The sequence below is a fragment of the Triplophysa rosa genome, linkage group LG5 (genome assembly GCF_024868665.1).
Source record: "Triplophysa rosa linkage group LG5, Trosa_1v2, whole genome shotgun sequence".
Taxonomy (NCBI): Eukaryota; Metazoa; Chordata; class Actinopteri; order Cypriniformes; family Nemacheilidae; genus Triplophysa; species Triplophysa rosa.
This window is the reverse complement of record NC_079894.1, coordinates 7,163,893-7,185,010: the sequence shown is the minus strand read 5'-3', so window position 1 is coordinate 7,185,010 and position 21,118 is coordinate 7,163,893. Positions and strand designations below refer to the sequence as shown.

Here is a 21,118-nt window from a genome sequence, read left to right as displayed (position 1 = left end):
AACTTGTGTACTATATAGACTGATATTTTTCGGATGTCTGGACTCTATCACCAGTGGTTTATAAAATCATTTTTAAAGGGTACTCCAGTTCACTAGGGATGCAAGTACCATCACCACCATAACCCTTGGTATTCATGGTACTGTGTCCACATAACTTATCACCATGGTACTAGGTGTAATACCAGTTTGTCATATTTTCATCATATCACTTTCCTCTCTGCTTGTGGTAACTTTTTCCCTCTCACTGCATAAAGACACACGAGAAATTAATATTTTAGGAAACGGATCTCATGGTTCAACAGAATGAGAAATTGCATGCAGCTGAGATGCATCTGGTATAAATCTCCTCCGAGGAAGGTATTTAAAACTATATACGTAAGTCTTCAATGTTTGCTGTTATTTTGGATTTTTTTATGCGAGTCTGTGGGTCTCATGTGTAGAGGCGAATGTGAGTTTCATGTGAAGGATGAATGACACGGTTCTGCCGAGCACAGAACCCTCGTAAAATGCCCCAGTGACTGCTTTCCATAAGAGGCCTGTGTTTTCTTCCTCACGCAGTTTTATCTGAGAGACCCATTGATCCTGAAATCACAGACCACTTCCCACAGGAGAGGTCGTGGGCTGTGTCTCTTTACACATGTCAGTGGAGTATCCAGACTCTTTCACAGATGACAAAGTCTTCATATAAGCGATGTTTTCTTATCGGTTTTAAATAGAGCAAGTTTTTGCTATTGCTAGATTTTACACTTAAAGGGGTGGTGCAACGGTGTGTCATGCATTCTGACTTCTTTACAATGTTAAACGTGAGGTCTTCTCATGCTTAACATGGTCAACTTGTCAAAAAATGAGTTGGACATATTTCTGTGCTTGATACACTCCCACTTGATACACTCCCACTCGTACAGGTTTCGAAAAAAAAATTTCGAACATGAAAAATCGTTACGTAACAACTTTTCTTAGTCCCTTAGTGGATCATTCTCCCGGCAAAGGAACGCCTACGCGTAACCCAGCAAGAGAAATAGCGAGCCCATACATCATCACCCAGCAACAGCGAAGAGAACTCCTACGGGCGAACCATAACCGTGTTTCACTCGTGTAGGAGATGTGGCCAGTGCTGCTGTGAAGGATTTTTCAATTTATATTATACCAAGAATCTGCAATGGAACAAAGGAAGTGTGTTTTTGACTGTGAGGGAAAGAAATCGTTTAAAATTGTTTAGCTTTCCTAAGAACCCGGAGGTAAGACAACAGTGGATGCAGTTTGTTTTTCACAGACAGAAACGGAGTTGCGAAAATGTTTTTTTTTTTTTGTCATTTCGAAGACGATTGTTTCTCAAACAAGTACCAGTTTTACTCTGGATTTTCAAGTCACTTGCAACTGAATGACGGAGCAGTGCCAACGATAAAAGTGACCGTTTTGGAGTCTGAACCACAGCCGGTAAGTACTTTGTGAAATATCTCTGTTTTGTTAGCAATCGGCGTCTCCGTGCATGTAATGTAAACAACAGGATCATTTGGACCGCTGTCATGATAGCAGTTAGCCATTTCAGAGTTTTAAAATAGAAAATACAAAGCGTTACTTTCTATGATATTATAATGTATATGAAATTATGGCTTTTTAAAGTCTTACCAATGTATACTGGTACGGCACAGGATTTCAATTGTGTTGTAATCTTTTACGTGAGCTTTCACAAGCGATACATGCCCAATATGAGCTTTACAGTAAATTCCATAAATGTTTGTAAGTATGAATAACACATACTGCGGATGTACAGTCTCTTTGGGATTATGTAATGATGCATTTACATGCGTTTGATTTGTTTACAACCAGAGGTGTCCCGTTGTTTATCTAAAAAAACATTTCAAGTTTGCTCTCTCACCACCCCACACACACCTACTGTTCACGTATAGTTTGCAATACATGTAGCTGCTGAAAGTTGTACAGGAGTTGATTATGTCGTGAATGTACTGTAGAACAGTACTTACAGTGTTGTATAGTAATGCCCGAAATATACTGTCAATATCAGTTGGATTGTAGTATAGCAACGTGATTATAGTGTCTGTTACAGTAGTACTGTACTTATTTGTAACCTATCAAAATGTGTTTTATCACAGGAACCATGGTACATTACAAAGTAGAAGAAAATGCTGCTGAACAAAAGACTTCTCAAAGATGTGGGAAAGCTGAGCCACCACAATATTATGCAGGTAATAGTTTATATTTCACTTGTCAGTAAAACAAACTATACAGAAGAATAATTATTGTCCAATGTGAATAACATACACTTGACAGTTGTTTTCTTTTACTATTGATCTTTCTAGACTCTATATAGCGGGAATGCATTACAATGAAAATGCAGATCATGAACAGGCAACGACCTGTGTACTACGTGATGTACCCAAAATCAAAGAAGGGGCAACCAATAGTCAAGCCCAAGAAAACGGAGCCCACTTTTGGTATGTCCACATATGTCCACTTTATTATACTGTATATATTTGTTTTGCAGTTATAAAAGTAAAAAGTTGTTCTATGAATGTTATAAAATATATAAAGAAATTTCAATGGTACAGAAATGAAAATGTAACAGTACTTACACAAGTGTAAAAATATAACAAGGGTAACAAAAACGTTTAAACCACAAACTTTCCATGCCAGGATACATCAGTGACCTCATGACACTGCTATTCATGGAAGTGTTTGACAACCCTGAAGTCTTTGTTGAGGAACTCAGAAAATGTCCCATTCCAGAAGACCTGTCTGCGCAGTGTGACAAGCCGTCAAAAGAGGAGCTGGTTGCCTGACATGTGTCTAGGTTCAATCCAGTGGTGGCCGGAAGCCAACGTAGTTCCCATCAGCATCAGGAAACTCCTGGCAAATCCGCTGGACAACACATGCAGGAATGACCACACGCACATGTCTGCCGAGATATCCCCAGCACCAGCTGACAAAACTGCGATAGGCCAAATACCTGAAAAGCCTGGAAAAGAGTTGTGTACTTAACTGCAATAATGTCAACATAAACCTCATATTTGTATTGACATCAACAATCATCTTTGCATGTGTATTAATGTGCATTGTTTATATGTCCTTGAACATACAATTAATATTTCTTAAAGTTAATTTGTTCTATGGAAAGTTTGATGATGTGGCATAACAGTAAGGTTACATACTGTTAAACATATGTTAATTTTAAAGTTACTCACTCCTACTCCGTTCTCCTTCTGAGTGGGCCATAGTCAGCTCTGAATATTATTTATGTTCTGCAGTGTATACGTAGACACTCAGGCAATTGGACTCCAGTCCAGGATGTTCAGTCATACATTGCAGGTTGGTGCCTGAAGTATTCTTGTCCTTACCTTTTAAAAATTATTACAAGACATCATGTTACAGATGTAATTTGCAGTAACTCAGTAACTATACAATTGCAGGTTATTTTCAACATTTCATTTTATAGAATTAGGTAATGACTATGCAGGCAGTGTAACACACTGTGTGGATCATGTATGTATGTTTAAACAGTAATCCATAGGCCTATATTAATTTAATGACATACATACAGTTAACAAAACAACAGCTTTAAAATACTTGGATTATTCGACAATGCCATATTAACAAGGAATAGACTATGAGATGTTATTAGTGCTAAGGCTTGGCGTAATGTATGCTCTACTACAAGGGTCTTCAACTACTTTTCTTTGAGGGCCAGATTCCAAAAGTATAAATAGGATGCGGGCCAGTTTTTTACCATATTCTCATTTCTTCTGTTATTTTGTTTTTCTGTTATTTATTGCGTTTTGTTCCTTTTATACTGTTTTTGTTGCTGTTACTTATAGGCCATGATTAAGACATGCACACAAATATTGCATCCAGTATTTGTGCCTTTTTCATGATATTAAATTGAAAAGGATATTGTCTTTTTAATTGTATTTTATATTCCTTAATGCGTTACTTTACCCAAAAATTGCTACTAATTTACTCACCCACAGTCCTCCAGTACATCGAGATGTGGGTGGCATTGTTTTTTCAAGAGGATATTTATGAAGATATTTGGTTGAATGAATTAAAGTTAAATCAATAAAAGTAAAAACGCAAATACATTCAACACAAAAGTAATCCCTGCCCCTTGTGACGTTAAATTCTCGTCTTATAAAGCGAGTCAATTGGTCTGTGCAAGAAACTGAACGCTATTATCACATCTTCGGGTGAATTCCGATCGCATTCTTGCGCCCCACGCACTTATAGGGCAGATCCTTTGTATAGTGCGAGTTCTGGGGGAGATGAACAGCTGTTTTCGTAAATATAGCCGTTATTCATAATGAATGCAGTAATAAAAACAACACCGTTTCCCCTTATCTGAGACAACCATTCACGTGGTGTACCCTTCCTACAGTTAGCCTACTTTCAAGGGCACAAAACGCGTTTTAGAACACGACCTATCGCGTGCACAAACCGATTGCCTGTGGCTGTGCAATGCATTGCTGATTATAACGTTGTAAATAACATTAAGTTTCTTGGACTGACCGATCAAATCGCTTTAAGACGTAAAACATTATGAGCCGCGGGAATTACTTTCGTTATTAATGTAGCAGTGTTTTGGTCTTTTAAAGATGTGGCGTCTCAGGAGGACGTGTGTCACGGTCCCACCGTCTTGTTTATGAAATTCTAGCCGTGTGGCGGGATCGGGGCAGAGCCCTTGGGTTTTATGTGAGAAGACTTGTTTCCCCAATCCTTTTGGTTTACCCCCCATGAACTCTTGTTTTGCCCCACCCCCCCTCCCATGTTTGTTATTTTTATTAAGTCACCCCAATCCCTTAGTCTTGTTGTCTTGTCTGCCCCTTGTCTTGTTCACCATGTTTGTCTGGTTTTTGTCTTTGGTCCAGTCTGTCAGGTCTTGTTAGTCAACCCCTTGATGAACACCTGGAGGTGTTCATTAAGGGGGGGGCTCTGTCACGGTCCCACCGTCTTGTTTATGAAATTCTAGTCGTGTGGCGGGATCGGGGCAGAGCCCTTGGGTTTTATGTGAGAAGACCATGAGTTGTTTGTTTTTAGTTCTCATGTGTTTTCTCGTGTCCTGTCATTGGCCCCGCCCCTCTCGTCTCATGTATTGCTCTCCTCCCGTGTCTAATGTTCCCCACCTGCCTTTGTTAATTATCCTTCGTTTGTGTTCCCTATTTAATGCCCTCTTGTTTCATTGTCTGGTTGCTCGTTCATTGTGCGTGGTGTCCTTGCTATGTACTCCATGTTCACTGTGTTCCTGTGTGCTGTGTAAACACCAGTCCTAGTAAGTGTTTAGTCTAGTCCAGTCATTTAGTGTCTAGTGTTATGTTAGTTTAGTCCATTCCAGTTTATTGTTCCTGTCTATGTTCGTGTATTATTTATCTGTTATTGTTATATCCCCTTGTGGATCTTTGTTTTGTGTTTTGTTTATTTAATAAATGTTTTTTGTTAACCCCTTGATCTCCGTCTGCCTGCAATTGGGTTCTTCTTCACGTCAGTCGTGACAGACGTGCATTTAAAGCACACCGTTCTTAAAGTATCTCCACTTATTTGAAATGTTAAGGCGGGCCAGGTAAAGATAATTGACGGCCGCATTTGGCCCGCGGGCCGCCAGTTGACTAGCCCTGCTCTACTAATTGTAAGAACGATTTGGATAAACGCGTTTGCCAAATGAATACATGTAAATAACATAAAATACTTTTCATGACAGCATTACCTTCTCTATTTCTTGACAGCACACATTTTCGGCCTCTGTTGGCATTGTAATGCACCAAGGCATTTACACCTTTCAAAAACGGGCAAATACAGAAGACAATTAAATCATTATGAATGGTGATTTATACGATTTTAAAATAGCGGCAAAGCTAACGAGGAATAACGATGTGTTTACCATATAGAGATGTCCATCTATAGTCGTTGCTGCTGTGGTTCTTGTTCTACTACAGACTCGGGGTCCGATTCTGGATCATATATGTAAGGCTCGATCAAACTGTAAGCCATAGTTAACGTTATGACAACAACAAAACTTTTTGGTACAGTATTTACATCCATGCAACAGCTGGCGGACGTTACGCAGAGGCTGCGCGTACTCGTCTTTATCTCCGCCCATTGGAACGCCCCCGGGAGGTCGGCTTTCTTCGGAAATAATCGTACAGCTGTATCTGTCTTCTGTAAATGTGAGAAAACGAAACACTTTTCAGAGATATGAAGAACGCAATACTACTTTACAGGTACTCAAGATTAACATAAGATTGGCAGAACCGGCTTAATCCCTCCTTTAGAATAGAATAGAATGAGCTTTATTGGCCAAGTATGTTTCCACATACGAGGAATTTGTTATAGTGACAGAAGCTCCACACTGCAACAGAAAGACAGCAACAGGACAGAACACAGATGATAAAAAAATAATAATAATGTACAATAATATAGAAATAGGCAATGTACAAAACAGCAAAAACACAATATACAATATAGACTATACAATATAGACTTTAAAATAGTATACAATAGATATACAATATAGNTGGCCCCTGGGAAACCCCCAGGGTCAAAGACTGTCCCCCCCAGGACTTGTCCTAAGTCCCCCAGGACTCCGCGCCCTCGAGCGCAGCCGGGGACTAGGACTTTTTTCCCCCAATCCTTGTGGTTTGCCCCCTTTGAACCCTTGTTTTGCACCACCCCCCCTCCCATGTTTGTTATTTTTATTAAGTCACCCCAATCCCTTAGTCTTGTTGTCTTGTCTGCCCCTTGTCTTGTTCACCATGTTTGTCTGGTTTTTGTCTTTGGTCCAGTCTGTCAGGTCTTGTTAGTCAACCCCTTGATGAACACCTGGAGGTGTTCATTAAAGGGGGGGCCTTTTCTCGGTCCCACCGTCTTGTTTATGAAATTCTAGTCGTGTGGCGGGATCGGGGCAGAGCCCTTGGGTTTTATGTGAGAAGACCATGAGTTGTTTGTTTTTAGTTCTCATGTGTTTTCTCGTGTCCTGTCATTGGCCCCGCCCCTCTCGTCTCATGTATTGCTCTCCTCCCGTGTCTAATGTTCCCCACCTGCCTTTGTTAATTATCCTTCGTTTGTGTTCCCTATTTAATGCCCTCTTGTTTCATTGTCTGGTTGCTCGTTCATTGTGCGTGGTGTCCTTGCTATGTACTCCATGTTCACTGTGTTCCTGTGTGCTGTGTAAACACCAGTCCTAGTAAGTGTTTAGTCTAGTCCAGTCATTTAGTGTCTAGTGTTATGTTAGTTTAGTCCATTCCAGTTTATTGTTCCTGTCTATGTTCGTGTATTATTTATCTGTTATTGTTATATCCCCTTGTGGATCTTTGTTTTGTGTTTTGTTTATTTAATAAAAGTTTTTTGTTAACCCCTTGATCTCCGTCTGCCTGCAATTGGGTTCTTCTTCACGTCAGTCGTGACAGACGTGCATTTAAAGCACACCGTTCTTAAAGTATCTCCACTTATTTGAAATGTTAAGGCGGGCCAGGTAAAGATAATTGACGGCCGCATTTGGCCCGCGGGCCGCCAGTTGACTAGCCCTGCTCTACTAATTGTAAGAACGATTTGGATAAACGCGTTTGCCAAATGAATACATGTAAATAACATAAAATACTTTTCATGACAGCATTACCTTCTCTATTTCTTGACAGCACACATTTTCGGCCTCTGTTGGCATTGTAATGCACCAAGGCATTTACACCTTTCAAAAACGGGCAAATACAGAAGACAATTAAATCATTATGAATGGTGAATTATACGATTTTAAAATAGCGGCAAAGCTAACGAGGAATAACGATGTGTTTACCATATAGAGATGTCCATCTATAGTCGTTGCTGCTGTGGTTCTTGTTCTACTACAGACTCGGGGTCCGATTCTGGATCATATATGTAAGGCTCGATCAAACTGTAAGCCATAGTTAACGTTATGACAACAACAAAACTTTTTGGTACAGTATTTACATCCATGCAACAGCTGGCGGACGTTACGCAGAGGCTGCGCGTACTCGTCTTTATCTCCGCCCATTGGAACGCCCCCGGGAGGTCGGCTTTCTTCGGAAATAATCGTACAGCTGTATCTGTCTTCTGTAAATGTGAGAAAACGAAACACTTTTCAGAGATATGAAGAACGCAATACTACTTTACAGGTACTCAAGATTAACATAAGATTGGCAGAACCGGCTTAATCCCTCCTTTAGAATAGAATAGAATGAGCTTTATTGGCCAAGTATGTTTCCACATACGAGGAATTTGTTATAGTGACAGAAGCTCCACACTGCAACAGAAAGACAGCAACAGGACAGAACACAGATGATAAAAAAATAATAATAATGTACAATAATATAGAAATAGGCAATGTACAAAACAGCAAAAACACAATATACAATATAGACTATACAATATAGACTTTAAAATAGTATACAATAGATATACAATATAGACTTTAAAATAGTATACCAGCTTTATATATACAGTATATACAGATATATATATACTGTGTATATATACTTTTTTAAACCGAGTTTACTCCACTTTGTTTTATTGCAAATATTATTGGCCCCTATAAAATTGAAGTTGCTAGTGATGTTCCTTACTTTTTCACTTGGGATAAGGCTAACATATCTTTGTGCTATACCTTCAGATGAAGCTTAAGAGAAATATTATAAATAAGCAACAAGGACATATGGATCTGTGATCCAGCTAACTGTCTTCTGTTCGTTTAAGTTCTCCTTCATTCTTATACGCTGAAAGATTGAGAACAAAGCACATGAAACACTATCAGTGGCCCTCAGTGAAGTGTTAATGATGTTGAGGTTTCAGGTTTGGGTTCACCCTAGTACCAGTCTGTCAATGAAAGTATTCTTTTAGTATTTGTCTCAAAACCTTGTGTACCAGTTTTTTGAGAAACAAATACAACACATCTACCCTTTGGCATACTCGGGTGCTAATTTGCTGACATCTTTACTGCTAAAGAAAGTCTCACAGTAAATAAATGAGCCGGCAAAGCTGCGGCTGTTTTTCATGCGTCATGTGATCAGTCTGGGTGTCAGATGAGCTGCGCTGTGGGATCTGCGCTGCTTTACTGCAGACTGAACAGCGTGCGTGAGACCCCAGTGGTGATGCAGCCTATTCAAACAATCATCATTTTTTAAAATCCATTTGTTTCTGCGAGTGATGCAATATAAAGCTCTTGTTAACTTGTGTATCTTTGTGTTTTAGGTAAGCCCTCAGCTTTCCTTAGATCACCTTCAGTCCCTTTTCTCAAAATGCTGACAGCATGTGTTTGATTTCAGATGTAAAAGTGAAATGAGTTTGAAAACCACTTCTGTGCAGATGATGCATGTTGTTCTGCTGTCAGGAAAGTGAGGCGTGAAATTGCCAGTGAGCCCCGGCAACTGTTGCTAATGCTTTTTCTCAGTTTGCTTTCAACCTTCTTTTTCTACATTTAATGAACACATTATTTATTAACCTACAGTATAATGTGTAAATAGATCATATTTGGCACGTTCATTAAAAAACAAAGATACTGTAGGCAGTAAAACTTGACAATAAAGTTGCATTTGTTAAACTTAGCTACACTGAATAACAATGAGTAATATTTCTAAAAAGCTTAAAAAGTTACGGATTGCAGCTTTAATGAACATTTCATGCTGAAAAACAATAATGTCATTGATAGTTCATGTTAGCTAATGCTTTTAGTTTTTTTTAACAAATACAACCTTATTGTAATATTATAATATTGTAATAGTATTGTTATAAAAATCTGCATATTGTAGATGCCTGGGAATACATATGTATACACCTGCTAGCATCAAGGCTCTAGATATGTTCACATTTCCCCCTCTGAACTTCAAAAATGGCTAGTCTAGAGAAAGGCAATCTGCACTGCTCCAAAATTGAACATAATTGCATTATCATGGGTTTGTCATTTGCCCAGCAGCCTGAGGCAACGCCATATATCAGTGAGACTGGCTGCTGTGCTCAGCCATCCCATGGCGTCCTGCTTTGATTTTGCTGCACACAGCGACCTGCACGGCGATAATGGATGCAGACTCCCTCATTATCTCCATCAATCACTGATGCTCACACACAGAAACTGGGCACAAGGAAGAGTCGCTTATATAATGAGATTATAGTTGAATGAGACGAATATGATAGAAATGATTGTTCCTCTGTGTTAGTGGGGGGGGGATGGGGAGCAAAGGTCAGCTAATAGAAGATCCAGTGCTGGGGCGATTATTGAATGTTTAGGTGATTTAGCATTGATGTACAAAGGTATTAAAAAAAGGTCAGTCAATGTCTTAGTCCCATAATGTCTGAGCAGTTATGGCTCAGAGGTCTTTTTGCAGGTATAAATCTTGTTCAACTGGCAATTTTTAAGTAATTCAGTCTAAATTAAAATTCCATTATTTTGTCAGTATGCTTTTATGTCATGTTTGGCTTTTATTTTGTAATTATGTTTTGTATGTTTTGAGTTCCTTGTGCAATAGATTTGGCTTGATTATTCCATAAAGTTGTGCTCAAAAGTTTGCATACCCTATAGGTAAATATGATCAATAAACACTGAAAAAATAACTTGTAGAATTTACTTTTTAAGTAAAATTTGCTGCTATAATTCAAGTACAACTTGCTAACCAGAATACAGTAAATTCTACTTATTAACTTGCATTTAGTTTTTGTTAAAATATCAAGTAAATGTTATCTAAAGTAGAAAAAACAAGAACGTGTCTAACTCAAACTTCACGGATCACTTACTTTCATTTTGAAATATACTATTTTTTTTACAACATAGATGGTCAAGTGAGAAGAGACTGGTGGTCTCTGTACTCACATTAGCACAGTTACGGCTCAATAAGTGAAATAACACACTTCATGACTCATATCGAATGAGGAGCCGTTTAGAACTTAATTATTGAAATTACTCTTACAAACACTAGTGAAATAAAAACATTGATCAAACTTCGTGAAATTCATCCATATGTATTACTGAAATACTTCTTATAACTGCTAGTGAAATAAAAACACCGACCTACCTTAGTGAAATTCATTCATACGTTTCATTTCAGTGTAGTTGATGAGAGCTTATTTCACTTGAAAAGGAAGCTGCACCCGCACTTCCGTTTAGTTTAGTTTGATTTGAGCGAAGGCAAACCTTTGAAATACATCTGTTGTTGTGTTGCAAAATGTAGTTTGAAGAGTTCGTTAGAGCAAAATGTGGTTGTCTAAATTTACAATCCGAGGCCGAATTATAAAGGCGCGACTGTTTAAAAATGTGCTCGGTCGTCAGTAGTCACGAGTCACGACCCGCTGAGAACAGTAATATCTGGCAGCACATGTTCTGACCAAATTGTTAGCTATAACAGTGTCCTGATTATGCAAAGCTTCCTTTATAACATACTTTTTAATCTTGCTTGCCCGATGTGACAGAGATCGCGCTATGCAAACGTGACCCGAGACATTCCTATGGACAAATTCTAAATACAAAAAAAAGAAAAGAACGAAAAGAGCATACGTAGAAACACTGTATGATAAAAACAGGCGGGATATTAAATTGAAAAAAACGTCTCCATAAATTTGAACAACTTGTAATTTTTTTTGTTATTTATAAGCAATAGAGATTTTTTTAAAATCTCCAATTCTAACAAAAATAAATTGCAGCTAAGTGCAGATTTTACAAATTTTTGTCCATGAATATAATATTTGCCATGTAAAATATAGAAGTTCACCACATAATCAAACATTTTACAATCATTAGTGTATGAACATATAATATATTTAAGAGATAACATATAAACAATTTTTTATGGGCAAATAAAAAGGAGCTAACATCAGACCAAAATTTAAGAGCTACATGACAGTTATAAAATACATGCGCCAAATTTTCCTCCTGCATATTACAGAAAGAACATTTATTACCAATATCCATAAATTTAGATAAAAATAAATTGCAAGGGTAAATTTTGTGTAGAATTTTAAAGTGCACTTCTTTAACTTTGTTATTGATACAGAATTTATATGGAACCAACCAAGCCAGTTTCCAATCAATATCTGGGATCTGAGCATTTAAAAATGGTTTTCCTCTAGGAGAGATTTTATGTTTGGATTGAAAAATTTGTCTAATTTTTTTATTATTACCTGAAGGGGAAAAAAGATTAATACCATCTATGGACAATTCAGGAAATAACCGTTCATTACTTGCAAAAGTAAGGTGACTTTTCATTAGTTGTATTAATCCATTTTGAATGGCTTTCACAATTTTCTGAAATTCTTTAAAGGGAACAGGAAAGTTGAAAGTATAAAGAAAGTCTTCATAAGATAAGATTTCTCCATTTCCATCAAATAAATCCATAACAAAGTTTATGTTTTTGTCAAACCAATTGGGAAAAAATAAAGACTTATTCCTAGAGGTGATAAGACAGTTATTCCATAACAGCACTTTGTGAGGGGAAAAATTATGTTGAAAACAAGTCTTCCAAGCCAATAACACTTGCTGGTGAAAATTTGATAATTTAACTGGTAATTTCCCAGGCAAAAAATTACAACGTAATAGAAAAGATAAGCCTCCAACCTTTTTAAAAATGCACTGCGGAATAAAGAACCATAATGAGTGTTCTTTCTTTTGGCAATTTTTTAACCATTGAAGTTTGAAAGTGTTATTGATGTTTTTATACAATCTAACATTTCTAAACCGCCATCAACCCTTCTGCCAGACATAATATCCTTTTTCAATTTATGAGTTTTATTCTTCCAGATAAAGTCAATGAAGATTTTATTGATTTCCTTGGAAACATCAGCACCCACAAACAGAGAGAGAGCAGGGTAAACAAATCTGGAGAGACCCTCAGCTTTGACTAATAAAACTCTTCCAAAAATACTAAGATCTCTTTGTAGCCAATTATTCAAAATATTTTTAGTTTTCTTCATTTTAGAGATAAAATTCAACTGATCACATGACTGTATATTTTTGGATATATGAATACCAAGATATTTCACAGATTCCATTACCGGTATATTTTCCACTGATAAGTCTACAGAATGATGAAGAAATAGTATTTCACACTTATTAAGATTTAACATTAGCCCAGAAGATTTGGAAAATTTAGAAATATGTTCTATTACTATTTTAACTTGTTTATCTTTAAGAAATATGGTAGTATCATCAGCCAATTGAGAAATTTTGATTTCTCTGTCGAATATTCTCAGACCCAGAATGCTTTGGTTATTTAAAATGTAAATAGAAAGAAGATCAACTACAAGTAAAAACAAAAAAGGAGAGATTGGACAAACTTGTCGAACACCACAATGAATTCCAAATCTTTTAGAGGTTCCAGAGCCGATAATAATAGAGCTGTTGATATTTTTGTAAAACATTTCTATCACATTAATGAAATTATTATTAAAGCCAAAGACTTTTAGTGAATGGAGTAGAAAGCCATGTTCAATGGTGTCGAAGGCTTTACAAAAATCCAAAAACAAAATAAGCGCCCCTGAATCTATCTGATCCGAATAGTCTAAGTTTCATGTAGGGCTGGGCGATATGGCAAAAAAGTAAACTCGATAGTTTCTTTCTATATTGATCGATAACGATATTTATTTCGATATATATTTAATTAAAAAACTGTATTTAAAAGAATCTATTTTAAAGACAGTTTATTAACAAAAGTTAACCTTTAACCAGTTAAAATTCAATTAAATTAATGCACCGTTGTAACACAGAGGATATTAGGCCATAAACAACATGTATCAGTTCATTCAGTCTCATTTTGACTCAATTGACTCGTTAAATAAAGGGAGTGTTCATTCAGTACATTCAACCAATGAAAGGGCTCCGTTACTGCGTACATTCGAACGCTATTGGCTCAGCACCTGCGCACATACATAATGCTGCAATAATGTCTTGCTCGAGTAGTGGGATTCATTCAATATATTCAGTGAACCTTAAAGACATCTCACATAAACTGTAGTACATTTCTTTAATCATGCAAGCATCTTACATACAAGGTTCAATATTTTAATGTGCACACAAACTCACTTCCTTACATCTCTAATCTGTACAGGGCAGCGCTGGTTTGTTTCATATGCACCAGCTCATGTTAGCAGATATGTTAACGATGGATATACAAAGTTTGTGCTTGAGTTTCGAAGTAACTCGCTTGCAATTGCGCCTCAAGTTTGTTTTGTTTAACCAGCGATTGCGGGGAAAAAAAGACACTTGATCAACCGCGTGATGACAACTCGAGGTTAGTTTCACCTTTGTTTCCGCTTCCAGTAATGTTTTCCTCCTCATGTTGAGTTTTCTTTGCCAAGTGCAGTATGAAATGGACTTTGTACATTGACGCGCATGATAAAGGCTGCACGCTGACTGACTGTTGTTGCGTTTATTTCTGCGTTCTGTTAGACTGTAAGATTAATCCATATCGAGTCAAAATGCCAATACCTTATCGTTTTTGAAATACATTCTATCACGATTCGATATGATGTCGTTTATCGGCACAGCCCTAGTTTCATGGATGATTTGATCTAGTCCTGATTTTAATCTTTTATCATAAACTAGAGCAAGTAATTTGTAATCTATATTTAGTAGAGTGATAGGTCTCCAATTATCTATAATTAGGGAATCCTTATCTGCTTTGGGAATCAAAGAGATTAATCCTTGTTTCATAGTTGTACATAACTCCTTTTTTTGAATGCATTCATTAAACATTAAATAAAGTGGATCTTTTAGTATCTCCCAGAAATGTTGGTAAAATTCAGCTGACAATCCATCAGGACCTGGACTTTTTTTCATACATTGAATAGCTAACTTTAATTTGTCTTTCTTAAGTACAGAGTCACACAAGCTTTTGAAGTTATTATTAATCGAAGGAATATAATCTTTAATCTCATCAGTAAATGATTTACACATGTCATAATTAAAATCAGACTGATACATTTTTTCATAAAAGGAGCTAACAAAGTCTGAAATCAGCTTAGGATCCTTGCAAAGGGTGTTGTTAATACTCAATGCTGATAATGATTTTTTTTTAAGTTCCTTTTTTCAAGAGCAAAGAAATAAGATGTATTCCTTTCCCCCTTTTCTATCCACCTAGCTCTTGAGCGCACAAAAGCTCCATTGGCTTTGTTAACAAACAAATCATCAAGTTTTGACTGTAATAACTGAAGCTCACATTCCTGTGACTGAGTTTCAATACAATCTCTAAACTTTTTTAATTCCTTACTTCTATTAATAGCCAATTCTCTAGACTTAAATTTGAAAAACTCCCATTTTAGATATATACTCTGATATTTCTGAATTAAAGATACTGGTAGATAAACCTTCAATTTTTTGTAACGTTGTTATCATTTAAAAGAGAGTTATTAAGCTTCCAGTAGCCACAAAGATGGTTAGAATTACAAATAGTTTGTAATGATAATTCAATTAGTAAGTGATCTGAAAACGGAGCATAATGATGGGAGATATTTTGAATGTGTTATAGCAAATTAGAGGAGATAAGACACAAGTCTATTCTTGATTTTAAAGACTTTGAAGCATTACTCCATGTATACTCATATGAATTGTCATTAAAGTAACGCCATGAATCAATCAATGATAGATTTTTGCATAAGGAATCAATAATATTAGAGCTCTGATTTAGGGGTCGGGCATGCTGTGGAAATCTATCCAATAAACCATCAGGAACTTCATTAAAATCTCCAGCTACTATTAACTTGGCATTTGGGATTGTTTTCATCAGCTCAGATAATGTAAAAGAAATGTTAGCAAAAAAGAATTATTGAAAGTGTGGGAATTAAATCCATAAATATTACAAATAATAAAAACAGAGTTGTCTAATTTAACAGTTAGTATAACCCATCTACCTTCAGGGGAAGAGTTAAACAACAACAACAATTCAAAACTGGGCAAGTATATGGTTTAAAACAAACCTGGCACACAATTAGACTCATTTAAGTCCACACGGAAGTTGTGCAGAGTTAGCGTCAATTTTCCTATTATTAATAATAGCAAAGGGACCGCTGAAACCGGCTTTCTTCCCTTCCTTTCGAGCCGCCTGAACAAGTGGCCAGAGATTATTTCGACTTTCAATGTCCACTCTAGAGAGCGATTCCTTAATAGACAGACCATTCTCTCTGAGGTAGATGGAACTCTTAGCTTCCATCCATATGATGTCGCGGTGCCTTCGAGCCACAAAGCGAACAATGATGTGACGCGGTGAACCATCCGACCATTGCTTTCCTACACGATGAGCTACGTCGACAGCATCCTCCAACTTGTCCTTGATCCGGGGAGCCACCCTAGCAAGATGGTTGATTGTAGTTGTTTGTACGTTTTCATCCCCCCGTTCATTAACTCCAAACAGTTTTAAACACCATCTGCGGCTGTATCTTTCCAGTTCATCTACTCTCAACTTGAGAGCGCCATTCTCTTGCTGCATAGCTTGTATCGAAGTTTCAGCCTTACCGATCTTCTCGCCCTGGGTGGCAACATCCGAAAGGAGTTTGTTAACAGTGTCAGACAAAGAGTTCACAGCCGCTGTGGTTACATCAATTGAGGTCTCGATGTGCGTAATCTTTTGGAAAGTCGAACCTTGTTTAGAATTTAGGGACTGAATGGCGTCGAAAATTTCAGCAAGTGAAATATCATCATTGTCTTTTTTCTTCTTCCCAGGTGGACTTTTGCTCGGTGTTGCAAGCGATTCATCAAAGTCCTTTGCGTAATTATGTAGAGCGGCGACTAAGGTTCCACATTCAGAGTCATCCATGCTTTGTCCGAGCGATTCACACGACAATTGCTTGTCTAAATTCTACGAGGCATGCAAATCCCTATTAACACGTTTTCTGCCCATTAAATTTAAAACGGCGGATATTTATCTAATAATAATGATCGACTGAATTTTAGCATCCGCCAAAGGGGTAAAAATGACCAGTTAAACAGAGTTTCTTCTCAAATAGCACAAGTGCAAGAAAAATACGTCTACTCAGCAAGACGCCATCTTGGCCTCTGTTCCTTGGGGTATATGAATACGGAGCGATGACGTACTTCCGCTAAAATCTCAGCCAGCTAAGCCACTTCCGCTCTCATTGCGCTGAGGTAATTTCTCATCAAGTGATAACGATGTGATTAGGAAGAAATCGTTCAAATTTCAGAAAACCGACAACACTACGGCTGAACATTGATATATGCGTACAAAGCTTTTTTTCATATTTGTGAATGTTGCTTGAAACTGATAGCCTGAAGCGCTTCTCCTTTTTGGTTGTCATGTAGTGTTTGGATAATAAGACTAATGCGTAGTGCATCTTGAAGCGACCGAGTGAAAAACGCCATTTTCTCCTATGGACGCTACGTGCGCCAGATGTAACAGAGCTGGAGCGGACATACTTCATCGCACATATACCCCATTCACAGATAAAGGGTTTTTTTGCATATTGAGAGGGATGCAGTTGAGCGGACAGAAGTTGGAAGGCCATTCCACCAGCCAGTAATTATTTTCTATTATTCTCTTTGCTTGTTATTGGTTTATGTTAATTATGTTGTGCTCTCACTGAGATGAAAAACAGGGAAACTCCAGAAATAGGTACTAGTGATGCCTTTTTTCAAGGGTATTTTGACATTATCAGAACTTGTTTATGCATGTGTATCCACTGAATATGCTAATGGTTTTTAAGTCCTTCATGGTAAATTGTTTGTTTGCGCCTGAGGCACTTGGACAGTTTAAGTGTGAAGCAAAACTATGTTTAGCAAATTACCACAATTTGTAAAGTATGAAAAATCTGTAATCACTTGAAGGCACCATAGTAAAGGGTGCAAAGACACCCCCGGATGTACTACGGTCGGATGTACTAACAGTGAAATTAACATGAGAATGTGCGTTCCTCCACGACAACTTCATGTCAGGCATGAGTTTTTTTGTGCGTACGCACATTTACAGCTTTGTCCGTACGCAGTGTTTTAGTATGGAATCAACGCAAGTCTTTGTACATGAGGTACCAGGTCAATGAAAGCTTACACAGTGATTTTAAAGTGTATAAAATTACTCACTCTGACTCAACAAGACTTGAAATAAAATGTTAAAGTGATAGGTCGCCCAAAAATTAAAATTCTGTCATCATTTACTCACCCTCTTGTCATTTCAAACCTGTATGACTTTCTTTCTTACACATAACACAAAAGAAGATATTTTTAAGAAAGTTACAGAAAACCCCCATAAGTTCAGCTCAGCTGGGAAATCAATGCAGCGCTTCCAACTCATTACGTCTCACACTCACACAGCAGTTTACACGTTGTGTTATGGAGTTTCATCAAAGATACCATCTAATGATGAAAGCCAATGATGCTCATCCGTGTGAATAATGATGCTAAGGAAACAGCTTGTCCTGCGCTAGATCCGGACATTTTGTGTGTGTTAGTGTGTGCCAGAGTATCTCATGACACATCCATGAATTTCTCTAATATTCTAAACGACTACTGCTGTGGAGGATCTCATAAAGAGCTCCATATGAAAATGTTGGTTGAAATCTGAATATTGATCTGATATCTTCCCACAGAAGCTCTTTGGGAGTTAAATGACATGACTGAGTGATTGCTCTTGAAGTGCTGGGATAAATTCTGAAGGCTGGTGTGATATTAAACTTGCCAGAGATGAAAAGCCTATATGATCTCCCTGACAACAGAAATCGGTCGTTTTATAGCTATATTGTTAAAGACACATTTTCTGCAAGGCTAAGCTGTATTCATATTCTTGAAACATTCTGGTAGGGGTTCTTTCTAAATTTCCTAACTTTAATTGTTTATACAAATAATTCAGTCCCAAGCGCTTCTCATATACAGTATATTGTTTCGCTGATCATGTCAGTGTTTGCTTTGCTATATTTTTTATTTGAAAATTGTATTTAGCAAATGCAACCATGAGATATCTTATAGCACTCCGTGCTAAATTCTGATTGCTCTTCTTGTTAAATTTGTTTGCATGCTGAATTATGATTGGTGCATAGCCAAATAAATACAAAGCACAAACTCAGCATAATGAAACTGACAAACACTATGGGAATCGAGTGGTGTATGAATTAGCCAGCCAGCTTGTAAAAAGTTACAAATTGCCTTGAGCTTTCGTGTGGCTCAGTGGTTAGAGCATGCCACTAGCAATGGCAAGGTCATGGTTCGATCCCAGGGGATTGCATATAGTCAGAAACAAATGTATAATACAATGCAATGTAAGTCGCTTTGGATAAAAGCGTCTGCCAAATGCATAAATGTAAATGTAAATGTAAATGAGATTGTATTGGGGTTTTATACACACAACCAAATGCTAATGCTGCCTTGCTAACAATAGAGAGTAATGCAATTTGAATCTATATGTAATCTATATATGAGTCTATATGTATGTACTATACAGATGGCAGAATTGACAATAAAGCAGACTTGAACTTGAACTAGTGTTCCCTTTAGAAAATGCACATCTAGCTATGTCCTGTATTTGTGTAAATTTTGACAAACTCTAAATTCAAAAACGCAACAGCAGCTTAATGGGCTAGACCTATTGAACTGCACTGTTTGGTCTAAAAGGTGTTTTATTTAATACATAGTTTTCCAGCATTTTTCCGAAGGGCAACATCTGCTTCCCTGTTCTGCACATTATCTTTGTTTAGTCATGTTTGTTTACTAGCCTATCTTTATGTCTCTTTTTCTACAAGGCTTTCAAGTGTGCGGCAGGAAGAATTCTCTGCTCATTCTCTCTCTCTCCCCATGTGTTTGATGTCTCAAAGCTGCACCATCTTTGCCTTCAACCCATTCTGTCTTCATCTGTAACTCAGATAATAAACACAAACCTGCCTCTAATGAGAGCCATAAAGCCTCTGCTATTTGATTTCTTTTCTCGCTTAAATTAGGTGGGAGTATTTATCTGCCCTTTTGAAACATCCCTGTTGGTGTGCATTGTAAATTTAATAGCCTCTTTTCTCTTATTGCCCACCAGGTTTGTGTGGAATTTCGCAACAAAGGATTCCTGTGTGCCCTGGAATATATCAACTTAAAATGAGACACTTTTGAGCGTGAGTATGTGTTCATGTCTTCCCCAAATATTGTGTTTTATAATGAGCTTGTTGAAATTCCACTTTTTCTGATTTGCTTGTGGTGTTTGTACGAGGTCAGTCAGATTAGAATTGTTCTTGATTTTATTGTAATGCGCAGCTCTCTGGTTGGTGCGTACTTGCTGTTTTCATGTAAGGACACAAAGTCATCCGTGAGAAACTGCAGACAGATGGGGTGTTACACACATCTACACCCACATGCACTCATCTCTTGACAAGTCTGTTTAATACATTTAGACAGGTGAAATAATCCTTTGCGGTTTTAGATATTTGGCAATCCAGATGTTTGTGAATTTCCTGACTTCTTAACCAGCATGACATTGTTTGTGATGCTTCACCAGAAAGACCAGCACAAAACCAGTGCTAACCATCTAAAACCAGCCTGGAAACCAGCACATGGCATGCAGGTCCTTTGAATGAGAGTGATGGCTGTTAAAGTGATAGTTCACCCAAAAAGGAAAATTATGTCATCATTAACCCTGTGTGACTTACTTTCTTTGTAAAACACAAAAGAAAATATTTTGAAAAGTGTTGTTAACTGGCACCCATTCACTTGCATTGGTTTGTGTGTCCAAGAGGGTGAGTAAAGGATGTCAGAATTTTCATTTTTGGGCGAACTATCACAAAATTGTCTTTATGTACTTTATAGAAAGATAATCTAACACATACTGATAAGAGCTTCTGGGGTGCATTTTCATTACGACAGAACACCTTCATGTGGTGTTTTACCACTCTTTTATTTGATGATTTCACATTTAAAGATCAGGTAACACGCAGTTTCTGTCAATCCCGTTTTAATCTTGAGTACCTACAGTAGTATTGCATACTTCATATCTTCGAAGAGTATGTACTTTGATCAAATTTATAAAAGACAGATACAGCTGTACGATTATTTCCGGAAAAGGACAGGCGCCTGGAGGCATGCAGGGGGGCCGGAACTACAGCACAAGCACACGATACATCAGGGCTATTCAATTAGTTTGTCATGGGGCCAGTTCATGAAAAGCATCCCAAATGAGGGTCCAGAGAGATATGGCTTGCAATA

At 37.5% G+C, this 21,118-nt stretch overlaps 1 protein-coding gene across 6 annotated transcripts in view; it reads left to right on the top strand.

Moving 5' to 3' along the window:
* Positions 1–21,118, top strand: part of dlgap1a (discs, large (Drosophila) homolog-associated protein 1a) — a 139,616-nt gene that overhangs the window by 45,553 nt on the left and 72,945 nt on the right. For 5 of the 6 annotated variants that reach the window (XR_008962962.1, XR_008962965.1, XR_008962963.1 and 2 more), the window contains exon 2: positions 19,959–20,034. The exons of the other annotated variant lie outside the window; for it this stretch is intronic. The gene's annotated coding sequence lies outside the window, so the exon portion shown is untranslated. The remainder of the gene's footprint in view (positions 1–19,958; positions 20,035–21,118) is intronic. 6 annotated transcript variants of the gene reach the window in all.